Consider the following 16,070-nt stretch of genomic DNA (forward strand, 5'->3'; position numbering starts at 1 on the left):
ACTTCAGTTTCCTCGCGTGTAAAATAAAAACAAAAATATACATGTTGTTGCCATGTTGAGACATGTCAATAGCTTATGTGAAAAGAACAGACAAGAAGGGAGAGAGATGAGAAACATCAATTCTTCATTGTGGCATCTTAGTTGTTCATTGATTGCTTTCTCATATGTGCCTTGACTGGGGTGCTGCAGTCAAGCCAGTGACCCCTTGCTCAAGCCAGCGACCTTGGGCTTCAAGCCAGCAACCTTTGGGCTTCAAGCCAGAGACCATGGTGTCATGTCTATGGTACCATGCTCATGACAGTGACCCTATGCTCAAACTGGTGAGCCTGAACTGAAGTCAGTGACCTTGGGGTTATGAACCTGGGTCCTCTGCATCCCAGGCCGACACTCTATCCACTGTCTATCCTCCTGGTCAGGCTCTTGTGTAACTTTTTGTTTGTATTTGCTTTTGTCTTCTGCTCATTTTTAAAAGTTACTTTCATCACATTCCCAATAATTTCCTTCAAACTTCCTAGCATATTAGGTATTCTAGCCAGTTTATTTATCTAGAGGTCTCATTTACCACCCTTCCACCCAAGAATCAGCAGCTATCCTCCTACTTCCGTCTGAATCAGTTGGTCAGTAGGGCAGATGCCATTTTCATCATCTTGGAACCTCAAGGTTTTTTGTTGTTTTTTTTGTTTTGTTTTTTTAATCCAGCACCCATTTTTTAAAATATTTTATTTATTGATTTTTAGAGAGAGGAGAGAGAGAGAGAAGGAGGAGGAGCAGGAAGCATCAACTCCCATATGTGCCTTGACCAGGCAAGCCCAAGGTTTCGAACCGGCAAACTCAGTGTTCCAGGTCGACACTTTATTCCACTGCGCCACCACAGGTCAGGCAGGAACCTCAAGGTTTTGCTGGGACCAATTCTCTCATGTTCCTTTACCTGTTTGTCTGTTCTCTATAGTTTTGGAAACATTCATCATATGCCTAGACATTCTTGATTTTTCCACTCATAGTGTATTTATAATGCATTAAATATCTGGTTAGAAATAAAAATCAACAAGAGTGAAGGAAAGATAAAAATGAAATGAAAACAGAAACAGAATAAACCTAACTGTATTTCAAATGAATAACATAACCTTACTGAACAGGGGAATAAAGAACTAATCCAAGTAACTTTTAGGCTTAGAATTTTGACTGTATATTCTCAGGCTAAAGACAAAAAAGAAAAAAGAAATCTAAGAAAATATCAAACTTGAGTTCATTGGTTTGTTTTTTACAGTGATCTGAGTTATTATTTCCAGATCCACTTTATGTGTGTTCTAAGATTGAGCACATAGTAAATAAACTGTGGGAAATGGGAAGCATGATATTCACTGTTAGAGAAGGGAATTACAAATAGGGAAAGGAAGATGGTTAGAATAAAACATGTGGTATTGGATTGGAATGGGAGGTATCAGCAGAGTTTTTAATGTATGTCTATATCTGCATTTATTCTTGCTCCATCCTCTGAACTTCATCTGCCTTGCTTTCATACCATTGTCTATTAAAACAGTGAGTTTCAGGGCCGGAGCAAAAAAACAAAAAAAGACAAAAACAAAACAAAACAAAAAACAAATGAGCCTGGAACATCTTGGTGTGCCACAAAGTAAGGACATGTTCAAAGAATGTTGGGGACACATCAAAAGGACACAGGAGCTACTTCAAAGGGATTTCTACTGGTCAAAAGTGGGACAAGCCTGACCAGGTGGTGGCGCAGTGGATAGAGCGTCGGACTGGGATGCTGAGGACCCAGGTTCGAGACCCCGAGGTCACCAACTTGAGCGCAGGCTTATCTGGTTTGAGCAAAGCTCACCAGCTTGGACCCAAGGTCACTGGGTCGAGCAAGGGGTTATTCAGTCTGCTGAAGGCCCATGGTCAAGGCACATATGAGAAAGCAATCAATGAACAACTAAGGTGTTGCAATGCGCAGCAAAAAACTAATGATTGATGCTTCTCATCTCTCCGTTCCTGTCAGTCTGTCCCTGTCTATCCCTCTCTCTGACTCTCTCTCTGTCTCTGAAAAAAAAAAGTGGGACAATTTGAACATCAAAATAAATAATGAAAGTAACAGAATAAAACCCATAAAATAAATAAGAGTCCATGAGTCCATGCTGACATAAGTAAATGAATAAATGCATAAATGGAGACAGAAAAGCTCTTCTTCATAGTAGAACGCCACTGATAAATGGGTAAACAATGCTGGGATTAGAAAATCTTCATTTGGCAACCACCACAGTAATGATGGTTTCAGGCAAGAATCATCAATGGACACTGGAACTGTGGGGTTAAAGTTCGATGAGGAACAGGATAGTTATATATAGTCTCAAAGTATCTCCCCATAAGCTAGGTATTAATCACAAAGAAAAATGGCGAACACTACCTTGATCAGGCGATTAAAGTGAACATTACCAGCAATGGGACAAATAGACATCCTCATTGAATGATACGATGCACTGAGAAGTATATAACATCTTGACCAAAATGCAAAACCCAAATATAATCCTGAGGAAATATCACACAAACTCAAAGTGAGCAACATTCATTCTACAAAATAGATGACTGGTACTCTCCAAATATGTCAAAATCGTGTCAAGAAAGATAAAGAAAGATGAGGGAACAACCTAGATGAAAGGAGACAGGCCCTGGCCGATTGGCTCAGCGGTAGAGCGTCGGCTTAGCGTGCAGAGGACCCGGGTTCGATTCCCGGCCAGGGCACACAGGAGAAGCGCCCATTTGCTTCTCCACCCCTCCGCCGCGCTTTCCTCTCTGTCTCTCTCTTCCCCTCCCGCAGCCAAGGCTCCATTGGAGTAAAGATGGCCCGGGCACTGGGGATGGCTCCGTGGCCTCTGCCTCAGGCACTAGAGTGGCTCTGGTCGCAACATGGCAACGCCAGGATAGGCAGAGCATCACCCCCTGGTGGGCAGAGCGTCGCCCCCTGGTGGGCGTGCCGGGTGGATCCCGGTCGGGCTCATGCGGGAGTCTGTCTGACTGTCTCTCCCTGTTTCAGCTTCAGAAAAAAATGGAAAAAAAAAAAAAAAAAAAAAACTAAAGTATTTAAGAATAAAGGAGTGTTGGGACTGTAATTATACACACGTAGTGATGTAGACAGATGGCAAATGCATTTAGGTAGATAGGATAAGGCTGAGCAAATATGGTAAAATGTTAACACTTCAGGGAATGTGGGTGAAGGTTATATAGGAATTCTTATAGCATTTTTGCTACTTTTCTGTAAATCTGAAATAATTTAAGAATGAACATTCAAAAACCTGTTTGGGAGTAGTTGTTGAATGGTAGACTCCATTTTAGGATGATTGGATGGTCATCTAGACAATATAGTAAGAAACCCCAAAATGTCAGAATATGAAGGTATTTTCTCTGACGTTTATCAATTTCTTTGGAGAAAAAGTCCTTCCTTTTATTATTATCATTATTTTTTTGTCAAAAGATAGACATCTGACTACTGAGACTGAGAGTGGAAAACTTGTTGGAGGTGACAGAGTTCAAAATTAGTGCCTGTCTTCTCTGCCTAAGTTTTAAACCAACTGAGAAATAACACGAAGGAGAAAGACATACAGACAATAAAATACCACCTCTATACTCATAAAGCTGAAATTACAACATGGTATGCATTTGAGGCCACCTTAGTTTCCTGGTGCTGAAGCTCAGATCTAGAGAGGATTGTCCGCCTGTCCACAGTGTGGGATGTCCCAGGCCTCCCGTGGGAGTAAAGCTTATTCTGCTAAGGTGGCTGCTTGGTGAAGATCCACTGAGAGGAGCATTCTCTGTGGGCAGGATCTGCCCAAGAAGGGGTGGTATGAACCGGGCTAGATTTGCCTTCCTGGTGTCTACTTCCAAACTCAACAATTAGAGTTGTGGGAAGAGGACAGTAGTTAGGATATTCCTTCTCCTGGAAACTAGGAATGGAGAAGGGTTAGGCTTGCTGTATACCGGTTTCCAATACCCCCATCTTCAGCCTCGTTTTCAAAACTGGCATTTCTAACACCTCCATTGAGGGACAGCAAGAGAAGATGCCACCAAGCACAGAAATTGCACAGGCAGAGAAACGGGAGGAAGGCTCATTAACAGGAAACCGTGCCATGCAACACACAGAAACAGAAAGTGCCAAGAAAGAAGAGGCTGTCGACAACATTATATCAGTGAGAGGCTGCAGCAAGATGAACACTTTGGATTGTGACTCTAAACTAGGGTCCCAGTGATATATGTGGGGACAGAGGAAGGCAGAAGCCCCATTGCAAGGGGTCAAAAAGAATCAAACATTTCCTACCCTGTGATGCTGGAGGGGCGAGTTCCTAGGGGGCACTCAGACCCAGAACCAAGAGGGTTCTTGTCTTCTCCCAGGAAAAAATTCAGGTCATGTGCCAGACAAGAGGTTAAAGTGAAATACAGTTTATTGTGAAGCTGTGAGACAGAGAGTGGGCTACTCTGCAACAGAGCACAGCATTCCCTTTTACATGGGACAAGGGAGACCCCAACTGTCTCTAGAGGCTGAGCTTAGATCTGTTTGTAGTTTCTATGGACAATTACTGGTATGGGGAAATAGAGGGTGGGAAAAACATTGGAATTAACTTTAACCTTTACATGGTATATTTTGTGCTCTGTTTTCCCTTTATGGCCTGGGTAAACAAGAAGGTACAGGGGAGTAGATATTAACCAACCTTTGCAGGAATTTTCTTTGTTCTGGAGGCTCCCTGTGGTCTGCTTGCATCTTGGGTCAGCCGAGTTCCCTGTCAGGCAGCACGTAGCAGGGCCTGCCTTCACTTTGTTTGACTTAGTTAATCTGTATGGTTCTCATTCCCTGCTCCTTTATTACCTATGTCTTCATCCTTTACTCTTAAAAGCATCCCACATGTGTCCTGCCTTTCCCCACCAAAAGTACAGGCATTCTTATCCTAGCCACCACACACTATTTAGTTTTCCTCCCATTTCTAGCTCTGGCTCTGTTCAGAAGTGTGATAACACAGAGGAAGGATGTGGTAAGAGGCTGGCTATTCACATACCAGCTGTGCCCAGGCAGAACCTTCCCAATCCTGGTTGTTGAGAAAAAATAAGAACTGTTTTACCCAGGCCAGGGTGGGGATCACCCTGGCCCCAGAGAGTCGAGTTTCAGTTCAGAGGGACCTGCAGGCCACCCATTTGATAGAAGTCATATAGAAGCAAGGAGGCAGAAAGGAAAGAGCATTGACTCTGAAATCAGATATAAGTTCACAATACAGCTCTGCTACTCACCACATGAATGGCACTCCGCAAAGTTCCTTACCTTCTTTAAGCTTTAATTTCCTCAACTATGCAGTGGGAATGACACCCATTTATTATATTTACTGAGGATCTGCTAAGTGACTAGAACTGTGAACAACACAGGCATGTCCTTCCTGAGCTTACATTCTAATAAGCACACGTTGCCAAAAAAAAAAAATGACAATTGTTAAAAGCTAAGGGAGTGCACAGTCTGAGAACTTAACTTTTTATAAAGAGAATGAACTTAGTGGGATATCTGGAGTTAACCAGGTAAAAAATGAGGTAAAGGGAGAGCATCCAATTATGAAGTTAGTGTACAAAGACTCACAAATAAGAGGAAATACTATGTTCTGAAGAAAGTGAAAAAAATCACCATCATTTGAGAAGAGACTGTGCAAAGGGGAGAGAGATGAAGCTGGAAAGATAAGATGGGAACAGATCTTAGTGCGTCTCAAGGCAAAGTTTGATTATGGACTCCTTATCCTTTGTATAGTGGAGAGAGCAAGGTAAACATTTTTTAAGAAGTGCTACTGGGCCCTGGCCGGTTGGCTCAGTGGTAGAGTGTCGGCCTGGCGTGCAGGGGACCCGGGTTCGATTCCCGGCCAGGGCACACAGGAGAAGCACCCATTTGCTTCTCCACCCCCACCCCTTCCTTCCTCTCTGTCTCTCTCTTCCCCTCCCGCAGCCAAGGCTCCATTGGAGCAAAGATGGCCTGGATGCTGGGGATGGCTCCTTGGCCTCTGCCCCAGGCGCTAGAGTGGCTCTGGTCGTGGCAGAGTGACGCCCCAGAGGGGCAGAGCATCGCCCCCTGGTGGGCAGAGTGGTCGCCCCTGGTGGGCGTGCCGGGTGGATCCCGGTCGGGCGCATGCGGGAGTCTGTCTGACTTTCTCTCCCCGTTTCCAGCTTCAGAAAAATGCAAAAAAAAAAAAAAAAAAAAAAAGAAGTGCTACTGGGACTTCAGCGTCAGAGAAATGGTGCTGTGAGGGGTCTCCCAATACCTCTCCCTGAAACTTTAACAAATTCAACAACTAGAGACAGAAAAATAATCCCAGGAGCATCTGAAATACACATATACCAAACAAAGGTACAATTGGGCAAAAAGGTGGCTGAATGTATAAACCACTCTGAAGGAAATAGGACAGAGAATGGAGTATTCCACTTCCTTCACTGACTCGAGAAAAATTTTTTCACTTGGAACTGAGAGGAAGGGAGGGCTAGGGTGGAGAGATTTGAGCTGAGGAGAGAGTGTGCCCGCAGCTCACCCATGTGGAGCTAACACCTGTGGCAAACCCCAGCAGAGGTGGGCGAGTGGTTTGCCTGCGGAGTGGGCTTTGTTTACTCCCAGTCTCCAGATCCACGAGTGCGGGCAGAGTACAAGTGGTTCCTCCTAGCACCTCAGGCATGGGCGCCGGCGTTCCCGGATGGAGGGGCTGGGTCAGAGACTGTCAGCAGTGGCCATCTGTGTGGGCTGCAGCCAAAGCCTCTGTATAAGCCCTGCTTCCCGAACAACAGCGTGGGGAGTGCACAAAAGCTGGCTTCCCTACGCCCAAACCTCTCCAGGCGTGGCACCTCCGCCAACCATACAGGTTAACAAAGCACATTCCTGGGGAAGATAACTACAGAAGTGCTGGGGGGAAGGGCGAACAGGCAGCTTGCAGACAGCCTCTGGAGAGCAGATCCACGAATCGCTGAAAGGAGCCTGACCTGCAGTCTGCTCACTGCCCACCCGGCTGGCTTACACTGGCAGCGGCTCTGGCTAACAAGGAATTCTTTCCCAGGTCAGCGATTTAAGAGAACCCGGAGAAGGGACTTGATAGTTCTTAGGGCATCTTTTTCTGCAGATAGGGGCTGGGGCAACTTCCTGCCAGCCAATACAGGTTAAAAAACACATTCCTACGGAGCAGACCTCAGAGAACACTGCAGAAGTTGGGCGGGCTGGGCTGTAGGCTTCCCAATAAGGGAGAAGCCTATGAAGAGCAGACCCATGGAGCGCTAAGGCAAATTTAACTAGATATACCCAGGGAACCTTAGAAAGAAGTCTGACCAGAAGTCAGCTTGCCCTCCTGCCTGCTTTAGCTGGTGGCTTTGGTCAGCAGAGCTTTCATACTCAGGTCTGTGCTTTAAAAAGACCTGGAAGAGGGACTTAGCATCTTTTAAGACCTCTTGCTCTGCAGGCAGTGACTGGGGCATCTTCCTGCCAGCTGATACAGGTTACAAAAGTGCAAAAAGCCTGGGGAGAGTAATCATGGAGGGCTGAGGCATACTAGACATACCTGGATGCTCATAGAAAGACACCTGAGGAGCAATCGGCTCCCAGCCCTGCCTGATACGCTGGTGGCTCTGGCTGACAAAGCCTTACCCAGAACCTTGCACTGAGTGGGGATAGAGGAGGGATTTGGCAGATCTTAAACCCTCTTGCTCTCCAGGCAGTGACAGCAGCAACTTCACAGCTGGGTCCTCAGGCTGCTGGTTCAGGAAGAAGAGACTGGGGTAGAGGCTCCAGGAAAACTGACTCTCCCATTGTCAAAGCCTGCAAATGCTAACAAGCCCTCCCTACCAATGGGACTGAGGCCTAGTTTATGTCATCACCATAGCAACACATCAACTGCAAATCTCTGTCTAAGAGTGCCACAGGGGCAGAACCTGGGGTACAGTGCCACTGGCCAAAAAGAGAAAAAAAGAAGAAAAAGGAAGAAGATAACCTCTCAAAACCAGGAAAAATCCACAGTCTTTATTATAACTTTTTCCATATTTTTTTCTCTTTCATTTTTGTATCTTTTTTTTTTCACCTTGGTCCTTTTATCCTCTTTCTGTTTTATTCTTTCTTTTCATTTTGAACTTCATTATCCATAGGTGGTACATTTTCCATTCTTTTTTTTCTATGAGGGTTATATTCCAAAAACTTTAACTCTCTCCTTTTTTTTCTTTTTTTTCTTTTCCCTTTTTATCTCCCTCTTTCTTGGTTTCTTCTTTTCTCTTTCACTTTTATTCTCATTCGATCCTCACTCACAAATTATTTTATTTTTGATTCAAAAAATTTTTGTGGCATTTTGTGTGCTTTTTACTTCGTTTTTTATCTCATTAGCATTCCCCTCAACTCTGTTTCTCCATTCTATGTAGTTTTTGTTTCACTTAATACAATAGAATTTGCATTTTACACTGTAATTTTTTTCTTTTCCTTTTTTCTTCTCTTCTCTTTCACTGTATTTCTCATTCGACCATCATTTACAAACAAATTATTTTATTCTTGATCCAAATTTTTTCCTTGTAGCATTTTGTGGATTCTGATCTCTTTTTTTGCCTCTCGTCACTTGTCCCCAACTCAGGCCCTCTGTTCTATGTAGTTTTTGTTTCATTTAGCACAATATAATTTTCACTATATTTTCTCAAAAATGTTTTTTAATTTTTTATATATATTTTTAATTCTTTATCAACTCTTAGTAGTATTATGACTTAGTAGACAATACCACTCTCAAATGCCATTAAGGAAAAAGAAATCAAAGATCATGAATACAAAAGACAGAGATGTAGCTCAGAAAGATGAGGAAAAATCTATAGAAAAAAATTTCATTAGCTTGAAAACCTTGGAATTAAATGACAGAGAATTTAAAATTGAAATCCTAAAAATACTCAGGGATATACAAGAAAGCACAGAAAGGCAATTTAGGGAGCTCAAAAAGCAATACAATGAACAGAAAGAATACATCACCAGGGAAATTGAAACTATGAAGATGAATCAAACAGAGATGAAAAACTCAATTCATGAACTGAAAAACAAGGTAACAAGCTTAGCTAATAGAACAGGCCAGATAGAGGAGAGAATTAGTGACATAAAAGGCAACTAGAGGAACTACAGAGAGAAGAGGAGAGAGAGACTCACGAATTTAAAAAAATGAGAAAGCCCTACAGCAGCGGTTCTCAACCTGTGGGTCGTGACCCCGGCGGGGGTCGAATGACCAAAACACAGGGGTTGCCTAAAACCATCAGAAATACATATTTTATTTAAAAATGTATTGTATAATAAATATGTATTTTCCGATGGCTTTAGGCGACCCCTGTGTTTTGGTCGTTCGAACCCCGCCGGGGTCGCGACCCACAGGTTGAGAACCGCTGCCCTACAGAAATTGTCTGACTCCATCAAAAACAGTAACATAAGAATAATGGGTATATCAGAAGGAGAAAAGAGAGAAAATGGAATGGAGAACATATTCAAACAAATAATATACGAGAACTTCCCAAGCCTCTGGAAATAACTAAAGCCTTGAATTCAAGAAGCAAACAGAACACCGAGTTCTCTTAACCCTAACAAACTTACTCCAAGGCACATCATAATGAAATTGGCACAAACCAATGACAAAGAAAAATTCTCAAGGCAGCCAGGGAAAAGAATAATACAACATATAAAGGAAGGCCCATTAGATTATCATCAGATTTCTCAGCAGAAACTCTACAAGCTAGAAGAGAGTGGACCCCAATATTTAAAGTTCTGAAAGAGAAGAACTTCCAGCCAAGAATACTATACCCATCAAGGCTATCCTTCAAATACGAAGGAGAAATAAAAACAGATACAGAAAAGATGAGGGAATTTATCACCAGAAAACCCCCACTTCAGGAAATACTAAAGGGAGTTTTCTGACCGGATACAAAGAACAAAACAAAACAAAACAAAACAAAACCACAAGTAAAAGCTCCATTAAGAACATAATAAAATCAAATTTAATCTGTGACAACAAAAACAAAAAAGGGGAGAGGACAAAGATTAACAGTAGCAAAGGAGGATAGAGTGCAGAAACACTCATGAGATAATGTACTACAATGAGCATAATAGGTACCCTTTCCATTACTTAATGGTAACCACCCCTGAAAAAAGCACCACAGAAGCACATGGCTTGAAAAAAGAAGTAACAGAGGAAAGAAGTACGGATTACAACCAAACAAAAACAAATGGTAGAAAAACAAAAGAGAAGAATCAAACAAGATACAAGACTATCAGAAAGCAATATATAAAAATGGTAATAGAAAACACTCAAGTGTCAATAATTACACTAAATGTAAATGGATTGAACTCACCAATAAAAAGACATAGAGTAGCAGAATAGGTTAAAAAAAAATCCAACTGTATGCTGCCTACAAGAAATATATCTAAGCTACAAGGATAAAAACAAATTCAAAGTGAGGCTGGAAAACAATACTCCAAGGAAACAACATCCAAAAAAAAGCAGGTGTAGCAATACTCATATCTAACAATGCTGACTACAAGACAGCAAGGGTAATCAGAGACAAAAACAGTCATTTCATAATGATAAAGGGGACATTGAATCAAGAAGACATAACAGTTCTTAATATATATGCACCAAACCAAGGAGCACCAAAATATATAAGACAGCTACTGACTGACCTAAAAACAAAAACCGACAAAAATACAGTCATATTTAGAGACCTCAATACACTGCTGATGGCTCTAGATCGTTTATCCAAACAGAAAATCAATAAAGAAATATTGACCTTAAACAAAACTCTAGAATAATTGGATATGATAGACATCTATAGTACATTTCATCCCAAAGTGCCAGAGTATACATTTTTCTCTAGTGTTCATGGAACATTCTCAAGAACTGACCATAAGTTGGGCCACAAAAATAACATCAACAAATTCAGAAAGACTGATATTATACCAAGCATATTCTCTGATCATAAAGCCCTGAAACTAGAATTCTACTGCAAAAAAGAGGTAAACAAACCCACAAAAATGTGTAAACTAAACAACATACTTTTAAAAAAATGAATGGGTCAAAGAAGAAATAAAAGCAGAGATCAAAGGTTACACACAGACAAATGAAAATAACAATACGACATATCAAAATCTCTGGGATGCAGTAAAAGCAGTAATAAGAGGGAAGTTCATATCACTACAGGCCTATATGAACAAACAAGAGAGAGCCCAAGTAAACCACTTAACTTCACATCTTAAGGAAGTAGAAAAAGAAGAACAAAGGCAACCCAAAACCAGCAGAAGAAAGGAAATAATAAAAATCAGAGCAGTGCCTGACCAGGTGGTGGTGCAGTGGATAGAGCATCGGACTGGGATGCTGAGGACCCAGGTTCGAAATCCTGATGTTGCCAGCTTGAGTGTGGGCTCATCTGGTTTGAGCAAAAGCTTACCAGCTTGGACCAAAGGTCGCTGGCTCGAGCAAGGGGTTACTCTATCTGCTGAAGTCCCATGGTCAAGGCACATATGAGAAAGCAATCAATGAACAACTAAGGTGTTGCAACGTACAATGAAAAACTAATGATTGATGCTTCTCATCTCTCTGTTCCTGTCAGTCTGTCCCTGTCTATCCCTCTATTTGACTCTCTGTCTCTGTAAAAAAAAAAAAAAAAAAGAGCAGAAATGAAATAGAGAACAGAAAAGCTATAGAAAAAATTAATAAAGCAAGGAGCTGGCTTTTTGAAAAGATCAACAAAATTGACAAACCCTTGGCAAGACTGTAAGGGAAAAAGAGAAAAGACTCAAATAAACAAAATCCAAAATGAAAGAGGAGAAATCACCACAGATATCATAGATATACAAAGAATTATTGTAGAATACTATGAAAAACTATATGCCACCAAATTTAACAATCTAGAAGAAATGGATAAATTCCTAGAACAATACAATCTCCTTAGACTGAGTCATGAAGAATTAGAAAGCCTAAACAGACCCATAAGCAAGGAGGAAATAGAAACAACTATCAAAAACCTCCCCCAAAATAAAAGTCCAGGCCCAGACGGCTATACTAGTGAATTCTATCAAGCATTCAAAGATAACTTGGTTCCTATTCTACTCAAAATCTTCCAAAAAATTGAAGAAGAAGCAGTACTTCCAAACACATTTTTTGAGGCCAACATAGCCCTCATACCAAAACCTGGCAAGGACAACACAAAAAAAGAAAACTACAGACCAATATCTCTAATGAATACAGATGCTAAAATATTAAACAAAATACTAGCAAATCGAATACAACAACACATTAAAAAATAATACATCATAATCAAGTGGGATTCATCCCAGAATCTCAAGGATGTTCAACATACATAAAACGATTAACATAATACACCATATCAACAAAACAAAGGACAAAAACCATATGATCCTATCAATAGATGCAGAAAAGGCATTCGATAAAATACAACACAATTTTATGTTTAAAACACTTAACAAAATGGGTATAGAAGGAAAATATCTCAACATAATAAAGGCTATTTATGATAAACCATTAGCTAACATCATATTAAATGGCATAAAACTGAGGACTTTTCCCCTAAAATCAGGAACAAGACAAGGTTGTCCACTTTCCTCACTCTTATTTAACGTAGTGCTGGAAGTTCTAGCCAGAGCAGTAAGATAAGGAAAAGAAATAAAAGGCATTCATATTGGAAAAGAAGAAGTAAAGGTTTCACTTTTTGCAGATGATATGATCCTATACATCGAAAACCCCAAAGACTCCACAAAAAGACTAGTAGAAACAATAAACCAATACAGTAAGATCGCAGGATACAAAATTAATATACAAAAGTCCATTGCCTTCCTATATTCCAAGAATGAAACATCAGAAAACGAACTAAAAAAAATAACCCCCTTCATGGTTGCAACAAAAAAAATAAATACCTAGGAATAAACATAACAAAGAATGTACAGAACCTATATAATGAAAACTACAAAGCATTGTTAAGGGAAATCAAGAAAGATACAATGAAATGGAAAAATATTCCTTGTTCCTGGATAGGAAAAATAAATACAGTCAAAATGACTATATTACCCAAAGCGATATACAAATTTAATGCAATTCCCATCAGAATTCCAATGTCATTTTTCAAAGAAATGGAACAAAAAAATCATCAGATTTATATGGATCTATAAAAAACTCCGAATAGCCAAAGCAATCCTAAGGAAAAAGAACGAAGCTGGGGGCATTACAACACCTGACTTCAAATTATATTATAGAGCCACGACAATCAAAACAGCATGGTATTGGCAGAAAAATAGACACTCAGACCAATGAAACAGAATAGAAAGCCCAGAAATAAAACCACATATATATGGTCAAATTATTTTTGATAAAGTGACCAACAACACACAATGGAGAAAAGAAAGCCTCTTCAACAAATGGTGCTGGGAAAACTGGAAAGTCACATGCAAAAGAATGAAACTCAACTACAGTTTGTCCCCTTGTACTAAAATTAATTCAAAATGGATCAAAGACCCGAAACAATAAAGTACATAGAAGAAAACATAGGTACTAAACTCATGGACCTTGGTTATAAAGAGCACTTTATGAATTTGACTCCAAAGGCAAGGAAAGTGAAGGCAAAGATAAATAAATGGGACCACATCAGACTAAGAAGCTTTTGCACAGCAAGAGAAACTGACAACAAAACAAACAGACAGCCAACTAAATGAGAGATGTTTTCAAACAACAGCTCAGATAAGGGCCTAATATCCAAAATATACAAAGAACTCATAAAACTCAACAACAAACAAACAATCCAATAAAAAAATGGGAAGAGGACATGAACAGACACTTCTCTCAGGAAGAAATACAAATGGCCAACAGATATATGGAAAGATGCTCATCTTCATTAGCTATTTGAGAAATGCAAATCAAAACTACAATGAGATACCATCTCACACCTGTTAGATTAGCTATTATCAACAAGACAGGTAATAACAAGCGTTGGAGAGGCTGTGAAGAAAAAGGAACCCTCATCCACTGCCGGTGGGAATGTAAAGTAGTACAACCATTATGGAAGAAAGTATGGTGGTTCCTCAAAAAATTAAAAATAGAGCTACCATATGATCCAGCAGTCCCTCTACTGGGTATATACCCCCATAACTCAAAATCATTGGTACATAAAGACAGATGCAGCCCCATGTTCATTGCAGCATTGTTCACAGTGGCCAAGACATGGAAACAACCAAAAAGCCCTTCAATAGATGATTGGATAAAGAAGATGTGGTACATATATACTATGGAATACTACTCAGCCATAAGAAATGATGACATCGGATCATTTACATCAACATGATGGACCTTGATAACATTATACTGAGTGAAATAAGTAAATCAGAAAAAACTAAGAACTATATGATTCTATACATAGGTAGGACACAAAAATGAGACTCAGGGACATGGACAAGAATATGATGGTAACTGGGAGGGGGGGAGAGGGTGGGGAAAGGGAGGGTCACAAAAAAAACAGATAGAAGGTGACGGAAGACAATTTGACTTTGGGTGAGGGGTATGCAACATAATCAAATGTCAAAATAACCTGGAGATGTTTTCTCTGAACACATGTACCCTGATTTATCAATGTCACCCCACTAAAATTAATAAAAAAATAAAAAATAAATTTAAAAAATGGCAATGATAAAAAAAAGAATGCAAAACACTCAAAGACAGAAACCATGTGCTCTTAATTTTCTTTTTATTTATTTATTTATTCATTTTTAGAGAGGAGAGGGAGAGACAGAGAGAGAGAGGAGAGACAGAGAGAGAGAAGGGGGGGAGGAGCTGGAAGCATCAACTCCCATATGTGCCTTGACCAGGCAAGCCCAGGGTTTCAAACCGGCGACCTCAGCATTTCCAGGTCGATGCTTTATCCACTGCGCCACCACAGGTCAGTGCTCTTAATTTTCATAACCATAACACTGAACCCAGTGACAGGCACATAGTAGGTACCAAATTATTATTAAATTAATTTTACCTTAAAGAGAACATTATTTCTTTTAGAAATAGAGGGTTTCCCCTCTGTAAATTAGTCCAGTCCAGCGATATCTATTCTAAAAAATAAAGTTACTTATCTATAAGAAAAAAAAAAAAAGAAGTGCTACTAAGGGCAAGGGCTTAAGGTCACTGATAATGGCAGAGTAAGAAACATCAGAAATGTTTTCCTCCATAAAATTAACAAGAATAGTATTAGAAATAATTAGAATGGATTAAATAAAAAACTTCAGAAATTAACTGAAAGTTTTCAACAATTAGAGGAGTGGTTATTCAATGAAAAGGCTAAATCTCAAGAACAATACCATACTCCAGGATACTGAACTTCCCTGTTTCCATCCCCCATTTCAAGCTCCTCAGTAGCCTTGAAAACCATCTCAGTGGAAGTGGAAGCCTGGCAGACAACAGAAGGGTCAGAAACGAGTTGGAATGCAGGAGCAACATTTATGTATGTAGACTATTGAAATTAATTACACATTAATCTGAAGCATATTGTTTCAAATTAAGGTGTGAATTGTAATCCTCATTGCAGAAAGTAAGAAAATAACCCCGACCTAGTGAAAGAGATGACAGGGGAATTAAAAATCATATACTGAAATGATCTATTTAGTATTAAAGAAGGGAACTGGCCCTGGCCGGTTGGCTCAGTGGTGGAGCGTCGGCCTGGCGTGCAGGAGTCCCAGGTTCGATTCCCGGCCGGGGCACACAGGAGAGGCGCCCATCTGCTTCTCCACCCCTCCCCCTCTCCTTCCTCTCTGTCTCTCTCTTCCCCTCCCGCAGCCGAGGCTCCATTGGAGCAAAAGATGGCCCGGGCGCTGGGGATGGCTCCTTGGCCTCTGCCCCAAGCGCTAGAGTGGCTCTGGTCGCGGCAGAGCGATGCCCCGGAGGGGCAGAGCATTGCCCCCTGGTGGACAGAGCATCGCTCCCTGGTGGGCGTGCCGGGTGGATCCCGGTAGGGCGCATGCGGGAGTCTGTCTGACTGTCTCTCCCCGTTTCCAGCTTAAGAAAAAAAAAAAAAAAAAAGAA

Source organism: Saccopteryx leptura, chromosome X (genome assembly GCF_036850995.1).
Source record: "Saccopteryx leptura isolate mSacLep1 chromosome X, mSacLep1_pri_phased_curated, whole genome shotgun sequence".
NCBI classification, from domain to species: Eukaryota; Metazoa; Chordata; class Mammalia; order Chiroptera; family Emballonuridae; genus Saccopteryx; species Saccopteryx leptura.